Below are 11097 nucleotides of genomic sequence, written 5' to 3'. Positions count from 1 at the left end.
AGAGCCACAACATGGTTGGACTCACGAGAATGTAGGTTATTGGAAACCGGGTATGATATGAGGTTGCAGTGGGTCATGTAGCATTCACTTTTAGCAGTAGATTTGGTGGCAAGGTATTTTTGGGAAATTCTTGCCAGTCGAGATTTTCTTTCAGGAGTCGTGTGGGGCTGCTGTGTGCTTGCATGTCTTCTGGCTCAGCAGTCGGGTAGGAATCCAGTGTTTCAGATAGTTGGCAGACAAGTTGGGACGAGGGAGGTCTCGACTGCTTTTAGAAAGCAGCTAGGTGGAAGCAAGATGAGTCGGAGTGGTTTCAGTGATTTGGGATTTGTGTGTGGAGTCGCTTGTTATTCGGGGCATATGCAAAGTTGTTTGTATGTAACATCTTGACTCCCAGGTATAAATTTAGATTGTTTTATACTCATATTGATAGGGCAACTCGACGATTTGGAGGCCCTAACTCGTTGAGTAGGGACGGAGATGGCCGCGTGAACTTTAGAAACCAACTCGACGAGTTGGTGGACTCAACTCGATGAGTTGGAGCTGAGTGTGAAAACCCCTAATTTTTAGGGTTTTCACCCTATTTAAACGACCTTAAGTCCTCTACCCCGCCTCCCTTATCACCTAATCACTTAGAGACAAACCCTAATCGAGCTACCTTCCATTTTGAGAGCGTGTAAGGCTAAGATTGCGTGTTTTGGTGCATTCCTTGGAGAAACTCCAAGATTTAAGAAGTTGGAACGAGAAGTAGTCCATAGATCCGGCATCCATTCAGTTGTAGCAACCATTTGAAGGTAAAAAGTCACTACCTTGATCACTTGTTTATTTGATCTCTCCGTTAGAGAGTTTATGGCCATTTCTAGCTTCTTCTTGAGTCATTTATGGTTTTCAGCTTTCTTTGAAGCTGAGACTTCGGATATGGACACTATTAGGCCCCTTAGGCCTAAGGACTCAAGCTTTATCAAGCTTTGGCCAACTTCCATGCCTTAAACCCCTTGTTGAGCCTTTTTTGGCAAGATTAGCCCCTAGATCCCATGCATGGACGTAAAACTTGCACCTTCACGTGGTATCTCAGCCCTAGAAGACTAGATCTACAGTTTGGAGCCTTGGGTTCGCTTAAAAGCGTCTGAATGAGAAAAGGGCTAAAGGAACTCGACGAGTTGGTTTGCCAACTTGACGAGTTTGTTAGGGTTTTACATGATATTCTAGACACTGTGCAAGCTCGACGAGTTGGCGAGACAACTCGGCGAGTTGACTCGAACTTTCCCGGTTTTCGGAGAACAGAAGGAACTCGACGAGTCGCATAAATACACTCGACGAGTTGAGTCAACATGGACTGATGACTTGAGTGTTGACTTCCGTTGACTTTTAGGGTTTGGTCAAGTTGTGGACTTTGGAGACCATGAAGGGGTAAAATGATCTTTTACCCTTCTGAGATTTAGAAGAGGAATTAGCCTAACATCTTTGGGGGGGGGGGGGGGTTGTTAATATCAATTATAATTAGAGATGATTGCGATATATGATAGGCGGAGTCTAGACCGACAGTCCGAGCGTGAGACATACTTTGATTTACTTACGAGGTGAGGCTTCTTACTATACTTACCTGAGTGGTAATTACTGTGCGACTGGAGGGTCTTATTTGTGTTACTAACCGGAGGGTCTTATGTGCTTATATTGAGATATGTGATATTATGCATTCTGTCTTTGTGATTTATGCTGTATATTATTATGTGCATTTATTGAGATATGACCAGAGGATCCAACCGAGTCGTGAGACCGGAGGTTTTCACTGAGATACAGGACTGGAGGGTCCAACCCGAGCGGTGAGATCGAAGGGTCTTCACTGAGACACATGACCGGAGGGTCCTTATCGAGATATAGCCATGAGAGGCTAATTATTTGTGTGTGGTATTTTGGGGAACTCACTAAGCTTCGTGCTTACAGTGTTGTGTGATATGTGTTTCAGGTACATCTCAGGATCGTGGGAAGGCGCCGACATGATTATACACACCAGCTGGTTTATTTGTGTTTTGAGGATCCTGGGATATTTTACAAACGATTTTCATGTCTTGTGTTTGAAACATTTATAAATTGAGTATGAGAGATGTTAAATTGTGTTTTGTGTAGAATTAAAAATGAAAATTTTATTTGAAAATCTAGAGTGTTACATTGTAGTTGGGTTAAATAATCTCAGAGCGGTTTATTGGACCTTGTTGTGCAACTCTTGTATGAGTCTAACTGTCGCAGGGAAGGATCTTATGCTCGAATGATTATATGAGCCTCCTGTCAAGTGTAAGTGTTCTGCAGCTGTATATGATCAGTGATTTTTGTTCCTGAGAAAGCATCAAAATAATTTGGGTTGAAAGTATTTAGTTTAGGCTGGTCTTTTTATGGAATTGGTTCGATAGTGGTTCAGTGTGGGCGGTCTGTCGGGGAGTCAAATCAATTTGAGATTTCGGGTTACGGGAAAGGTAGAGGTGTTTTTCTGCAAGGGTTTAAGGTTTGTTCTTTTTCAAGTTTGGTAAGTTCTGCTAGGGTTGGTTTTGGTTGTCTTGGGAAGGCTGTAGTATTCTCGAATTGTGGTTGCGTTGCTCTAATTGTTTGGCGTGTTGACAATGGTAAGGACAGATTTCGAGGACGAAATCTAATTTAAGTGGGGGAGAATTGTAACATTCCGTTTAAAATAAATAAACAAAATTAAATGAATATATAAATAAATAAAACAACTAAATAATAGCCCTAAAACCCCAAGATGTATCTTTATTTTTTTTATCCTAGCCCTAAAGCTGTATTAATTTATCGGGATGTTCTCCATGGGGTTTAAAGGTTATAATTTTTTATTTATGGGGGTTAATTGGTAACATATGGACTTGTGATGAAAATATTTTAGGAAGCAAGCGCTGTTTGGTAAATATCAGATTCAAAGTGAAAGGGTTTTTGACGGCAGGGGGATAAAGTGTTAAAGATGGATTTAAGTTTGAGGGAGACGAGATTTAACCTGGCACCCCATCCTCTCGTTTTCTTGCATGAAGCCGAAACCCTAAACCTAGTTTTCATAAGATCAGCCACCACTTAGTGTACTCCAGCCGCCACCACCCTATTCTCTTGTTTTTTTGATCAACAAAGACCACCGGTGGACCATTGCCGACCGGCGACACCTTCTCCTCTACGACAGAAGATACCAAGACCAACGAGGGATTGGTGGGCAACCTTCGACTGCCGCCGGTTTCTCATCTCCAGCCGTCGCCGTCAACTACATCGCCACCGTGAGCCATTAGAGACCGCCGCTACGCCGCTTCCATTGAAGACGAAGCCATTGTGGGATATCGTGGCTGTCGTTGTTGCTATTCCGGTCACTTCTTCTTCTCCATTTCTTTTTGCTATTGTATCTCCGCCGCTAGCGCCGGCAGTTGGCGCCGCCCCCGCCTTCTCGTAATTCCTTTGTATCGCCGTACTCCTCCTTCGGTGAGGTTGTTGTTTCGATTGGGTGTGTTTTTCCGGTGAAAGGGTGCTTGTTTTAGTATGTTTGATGTGTGTTGTTGTCCGGAGAAGAAGAAGACCACAATGGCAGCCAACCATGGTGGTTGCCGCCATTTCTACTTTCTGCCACCATCAGCCAGCATGTGTGGGCGGCTGTGTGTATATTGGTGTGTGAATGTGTGTTTTTATGAGGTCATGTTGTATGGACTTTTTAGCCCGTAAAACCAAAGAAAACCCCACCACCACCGTCGTGTGGTGGTGGTTGCCGCCGCGGACCGCCGTTGACCACCACTGCCCGAGGTGGTAGTGGGTGGTGCCCGACTTATTAAACGCTAATGAACCTAAAAGCCTAACCTGGAACCTACTTGTCAAGAATTTGGATTGGAAACCCTAATTAGGGTTTAGAAAACCCTAATGTTAGGAAATCCTAGTTTTGGAGTTGGTCGGACCCACATTAAAGTCGTTAATTAAATTATAATAATACTTAATAATGCTCCTACAATTAACTTAATGCAATTTTGGGCGTAATGGATTAAGTCCTTACTGGGTTAAGTGTTCTTACTTAACCTTAATCGTGTTTGGGCTTCGAGTGGGGCCTTCCTTTTGGGCTTAGGTGTTTGGGTTCTTCTTGGGCCATATGATAACAAGTGTATGGAGTAGGAAAATTGGATGGGCTTTAGGGTAAGGCCCATGTAAGGGGTTTGGGCCCAATTTGGAAATTTGGGCCATAATTGGGCCTTGGTTAATTATTTGGCTTTTGGGCCTCCAGAGTTTGAGTTTGGGCCTTGGTCTTGGACCAAGCTAGGTTAGGGGTAAAATATTCTTTTTACCCCATGTACGGATTTATGGTTATGCATTGGCACCCAATTGTTAATTAGGGTGTTGTTTTGATGATTGACAGTTCGGGGATCTTTCAGCCAGTAGTCGGTGTTCGTTTTTGTGATTCGGCAGTGTGAGGTGAGTCTTTTCACAATATCCATGGGTCGAAGGCACCAATGTCGGTCAATTACGTGTTATGTGGTATGCTAGTTGTCTCTGCGATACTTGCATGGAAGACCACGGGGGGAGCCCGTGACATTTGGATATCAGACCATGGGGGGAACCCATGACATTCCAGGTAAAGACCATGGGGGAGCCCATGGCATATTAGATAAAGACCATGGGGGGGAGCTCATGACAACTATATGTTTATTGCATGATAAGCAGTGGTTGTATGTTGTATGGTAGTTTGGGGAACTCACTAAGCTTTGTGCTTACAATTTTCAGTTTATGTTTAAGGTACTCTGGTTTTCAAATGGAAGGGCTCGGGATAATTGAAGAGCACACACCACATGTTTCCATTTTCTGTGAATTACTATGATTTGTCAATGTTTCGTTAAAACTTAATTACTCTGGTTTTTATGGGATGGAGATGTATTAACGATCTATTAAACTAAAAACAAAAAAAAATTATGTCATGATTTTCAGGCATTACACCAAGATACCCACGACGGTCTAGATAGGCTGTAGGCCTTGCAAGTCGGTCTAATCAAGGTGAAGGCCCAACGAGCGGTTCGGATAGGCTGTAGGCCCTGCGAGGCGGTCTAGTCGGGCCGAAGGCCCGGCGAGCGGTCCGGATAGGTTATAGACCCTGCGAGGCGGTCCAGTCATGTCGAAGGCTCGGGAGCGGTCCAGATAGACTGTAGGTCATGCGAGGCGGTCCAGTCAGGCTGAAGACTCATTTATGCATGTTGTTGTTTGTTGTGTTTATATGGTTGTACTTTGGGGGAACTCACTAATCTTTGGCTTACGGTTTTAGTTTGTTGTTTCAGGTACTTCTGATGATCCTGGGAAGGCGAATGTGTGACCGTACACATCCTCTTGTTTCATGGCTTTATGATTTTTGGATACTCTGAGATTAATAAACACTTTGGAAACAATGATTTGTAAACTTTTATGATTTTGGGTTGTTTTGAAAAGTTTGAAATTGTTGTGATTTTTTAGATGTCACAGAAGAGAGAGAGAGAGAGAGAGAGGAGAGAGAGAGAGAGAGAGAGAGAGAGAGAGTCCTAAGCACTAATTATGTGCAAAAAAGGCTATTTTCATCATTTTAAATACATTTAACAAAATCTATTAAAAATGTTGGTCATAAGGACAATTTGTATGTAAGGTTTGTTCAGAAGGGACTATCTATGCCAAAAAAAAAAAAAAAAAAAATATTAAAGAGAAACCAAATTGATTTATGACCATTTGTGGAATTTTGTCTAATGAAAAAAGTTATATTCATTAAAAAATAATTTATGCAGATTTCCACCTATCATGGCCTCTTTCCAAACCATTTTAACAGGTTAAATATACATTTAAACCCAAATCAACCGATTTCTAAAAAGAAATAAAGAAACTTCAATATGCAAGGGTCATCTATGATTTTTATAAGAATAAAGCAATCAAATTTAGGACCACATATTTTTAAATGGGATCCTTATGCATTGTTGTAGGGGTTAAGTTGGATTATAAAAATAATTTTCAAATTCAACCAATGAGAAGAAGCCAACACCACTCCTAAATTGCATGGCTAGAATTAAAGTCCTGGAATTTAATCTATTAAAATAAACATTAGCAACCCCATACTATTTTGGGAAATAATTTATTAATAAAAAAAGTACTATCACAGATAATGATAGGTACAAATACTATTTAACTATTTTAAGAATATTGCTTCCAATGTTTTTTAATTAAAGTAGATCCATCATTTGCTCAAAGGGGGAGGGACCACTTGAAAATCCAATTAAAAACTTAATTGGTTTTTTGATATTATTAGTCATTATAAAATAATATATTTTATGAAAAAATCAGTAGTTTGTTCAATAATAGATTATGCTACAATAAAAATATTTCAAGAAACTCAATAATGTGTCGACACGTATCTTTGACAGTAATTTTCTGGTCGAAATCCACTCACAATTTATGATCATTTTACGGTTTTCTCATTTTTCATGAGGTCGATGAGTGCACTACTAGTAACACAATCAATGCAAATTCCTTTAAACTAAAAAGGTTTAAAGGTTTACGTAATAGTAACAATTTTGATTTAATGAAAACGATAAATGATAAATTACAAACATTTTTTATGCACCAACAATATTAGACACTTGTACAAGCAACCCCTAGAATGACTTAGGGTCACATAACTCTCCGCATAATATAGATAACTTTGTTTTAAGGTTGTAAACATAGTTAGGTGGTAGTCGGATCGTCCCGTCGAGGTCAAACGATTAACGAAATTAGTTGTGGTAGATTTGTTTTTTTTTTTAATATTGCCTATATCCTAACAAAATTAATAATGACAAATTTTTATTGTTATTTACTTAATTTTAAGGTTATATATAATTTATTTAAAATTAATAACTTTTATGACATAGTTATTTGAAATTTTGAAATATTGAAATTTGAAATTTTGGAAATTTTGATGTAATATTTAAAATTTTAAAAATTATAAAATTTAAAATTTGAAAATATTTGTGTAATATTTGAAATTTTTAAAAATTGGAAATTTCAAGCGACTAGCTCCGCTTAGGCCCGCCTAGACCAATGTTGACCGTCGTTGACCGACTCCGTCTATTTTAACTACCTACCACAAATCGTAGACAATTGTTGTCCGTCTATGCCGCCATTTACAACATTGTTTTTTTTTTAAATTTATGGTATGAGAGTTGATTCGTTCATAATAGTTATTTGTCATACATAATAATTTATGTTTTAGAAAGGTTATATAATATGCAAAAAAGTTCGTGTGATTGCTATATATGACAAAAAAATTGTTGCGTATGAATAACTTTCTTCATGATATACAAAACATTTAGGTCATGTTTGTTTGGAGGACATGTCATGATATAATAATAATAATAGTTCATTGTATGTTAGTGCTATATGCTGATATCGTATCAAATGGATGAAAATTGTAATACTTGGTCTCATCCAAATAGATGATTAGACAAAACATAATCTGGCCTTGATCTTTAACCTAATACAATCCCTCCTCTCATCTCTCTCTCCTCCACCCCCCCCCCCCCCCCCCACACTTTATCATGAAAAAAGTTATAAAGAAGATTTTTTCCATATGAACAAGACACGTTTTGTTACTTTCTGAAGAGGGGCATAACTTGTTCACTAGAGTGTGTCCTCTTGTATGTGTTTGACAGAAATGTTACGCATTTAGTCAATTGTCTGTTTAACATAATTGAAACATATTTACAATAATTTATGGATTATGAGTTTGAATATGTATTTGTAGATTACTTGAGTCATTAACAAAAGTAGGTGTCAAAATTTCTATTAAAAATATTTTTATATTAAATATAATATTTTCAAAATTGAAAATGAGATGTAACAAACGTGTCATAAATGAAGTAGCATATGCCACCATTTTGGTTTTATTTATTGTGCCACACAGACAAAGTTGTTTCATTTAATACAATATTATCCATGTTGTTTAGAATAAGGCATCATTTAAGATAAATATAATAATTTCACTTTTGTTTATCATAGATATGATAAATGTTCATTTCGAAAGATAATCATGTTAAAGCATATATATATATATATATATATATATATATATATATATATATATATATATATATATATATATATATATATATATATATATATATATATATTCTGAGAACTTGAGAACTCCGAATCCACCTATCATTCTTCAAACGAAGACTACCAATTTTCTCCAAATGGTACGTCTAAGCCATATCTCAGCTCAAAAAAAATTGTCGATTTTTTTTTTTTGAAATGAGCATGTATGTATATTTGAATGTTCATATATATATATATATATATATATATATATATATATATATATATATATATATATATATATATGGATGCATTCGTATCTATGTCCACAGTCTATATAACAACGTCTGCAGTCCATATAACTGCGTTTATAGTCCATATAACTGCGTCCGCAGTCCATATTACTACGGATAATCATGCATCCACAATCCATATACATGGTGCATCTGCATTCCAAATATGTGTATGCATGCATATTTAGATGTGCATATATGCTAATTTTAACCAAAAAAAAAAGTTTGTCAAATCTTCTTTTGAGAATTGATCCCTCTTGTACTCAACATTTGGTGAATATCGATGGTTTTGCTAGTTCTCAAGATCTAACAAATGTTTAAGTTCTGAAAAGAACCTCTCTCTCTATATATATATATATATATATATATATATATATATATATATATATATATATATATATATATATATATATATATATATATATATAGTGGGATCAAATGAGAACACCTAAAAGGTTGAGAACGCGAGAACAGATCTAAGCTCTCTAAATTTTAAAATCAAAGGTTAATATTAACATGCCATTTATAGAAATTCTGAAAGTCATAGGATTAAACTGTAACTTCTTAATTAACTAAAAGGGTACTATAGTCATTAGGTTTTATCTTATATTTATCAGCTCCTAAAATCTCTCTCTCTCTCTCTCTCTCTCTCTCTCTCTCTCTCTTTCTCTCATCTCTTTCACGTTTCCTTTAAACCCTAATCGATAGAAGCCAACATTAGAAAAACATACACCTCTTCCCTCTCATCTCTCCACTGCCGAGGTTTTGAGTTTTCTTCAACCCAGCCGCCGCACAAGACACAATACACCACCACTCCCATCTTGATAGTCAAACCCGCCTTTTCCTTTGGTACTGATTCTTGCTTTCTAGTTGGTCCTCACTCTCCTTTTCCACTATTGATTCACGATTTGTAGTTGGTCCTCTCCTTTTTTCCAGTACCGATTCACTATTTCCGTATGGTCTTCTCAAACGTTGTGAAAATTGGTTTAGGGTTTATGAAATTTCTATTACTGTGAAAATTGTTTAGATCATTGCTGTAAAAATTGTTTCGATTATAATTTTTGTCCTCTGGCACCATTTGCTTTTTACTTTATGATTAATCTGTCTTCTCCAACACCATTTGAAAATTACAAAGATTTATTGATTTCTGAAAATGGGTATTTATTGCTTAATCCTCTTTTCAAATCGAAGTGGACAGATGCTCTACTGCAAATTGTTGATGATATGCTGAAATTAATAGGCACTAGAATCTGCCATCTCTCACATGAACTAATGATTTTGAAAACAACAGATCTTGAAAAAGATGACGAATCGAAAGAGAGGCAACTTTTTCAGCAGAGTCATATTAACAATAACAACGATTATGATATCACTTTCATGTTTATGTGTGAATTCCTCACATGCTGCATCCTCGACTTCTTCTTCTTCTTCGTCAGTGCACACCAACAACTAGGCAGTCTTGATGCTGGTCTTGAGAGGATCACCCGAAAGAAAAATCAATTAATTTAGTGTGATATGCTTTCAGCACAATCCATGTGCACGAGAATTTTTTTTATACCTTTAATGCATATGTCAATCGTGGTTGAATAAATATATTCATTACTGATTGATATTCATTGGTGATTGAATGTATATTCATTACTGATTAGATGTATATTCATTACTGATTGAAGTGTATTCATTGGTGATTGAATGTGTATTCAAGCGTATTCATAAGTGTATTCAATGTTTTCTATTCATAAGCAATTCATATTTAGACATGTTCATTCACTTATGTTTTATTCATTTATGAATATAACTTAATTCATCTATTCATTCAAGATTATTATCGGATTCATATATGTTTACAAATATGTTTTATTCAGGTATGATTACAAATATTCGGATAAAATGATTAATTCGTCAATATTTTTGATGTGGTTAGTAAAAATAAACTTAAAACAAAAAAAAGTTTTTTTTTAATTATGGCAAAAACGTTTTTAAAATCATTTTTTAATTAAAATATATTATATAAATTTCTAATATTTGGGTAAAAAAATCTATTAATCAGACTAAATCCCATGATTTTAGGAATTAATTAATTACCCATAAATTATCCATAATTAATTATATTGTAAATTTGCATTTATGTCCTTATATAATAATTGGTTCACAACTGTTCTCGCGTTCTAAATTGATCATTACCCTATATATATATATATATATATATATATATATATATATATATATATATATATATATATATATATATATATATATATATATATATATATATATATATATATATAGAGAGAGAGAGAGAGAGAGAGAGAGAACAGGATCGGGTGAAGATTTTTTTTTCGGTGAGAAGTTGTAAGGACATCTTAAAAAATTTGGAAAAAAAATACAAATCATAGATCAATTTTATGATCCGTGATTTACTTTTAATGATCCAAATTTTATGATTTGTATTTTTTTTAAGTTTTTTTTCAATTTTATTAGGTTGTACTCATGAGTCCTCACCGAAAAAAGAGTCAACACTGCAATCGGACCTTATATGTATATATATATATATATATATATATATATATATATATATATATATATATATATATATATATATATATATATATATATATATATATATATATATATATATATATGGGGATAGGGAATATACATTACAGCCCCATCTAAGCTTAGGTACTAAACCTCTAAAATATGTCGTTTTAACATGCTAAATATACTCGGTTTGGTTTCACTTGGTAAATATATCATCCTC

Source organism: Lactuca virosa, chromosome 7 (genome assembly GCF_052849685.1).
Source record: "Lactuca virosa cultivar CGN04683 chromosome 7, Lactuca_virosa_CGN04683_v6, whole genome shotgun sequence".
NCBI classification, from domain to species: domain Eukaryota; kingdom Viridiplantae; phylum Streptophyta; class Magnoliopsida; order Asterales; family Asteraceae; genus Lactuca; species Lactuca virosa.
The sequence above is the reverse complement of the archived record's forward strand: the minus strand, read 5'-3'. Positions refer to the sequence as shown.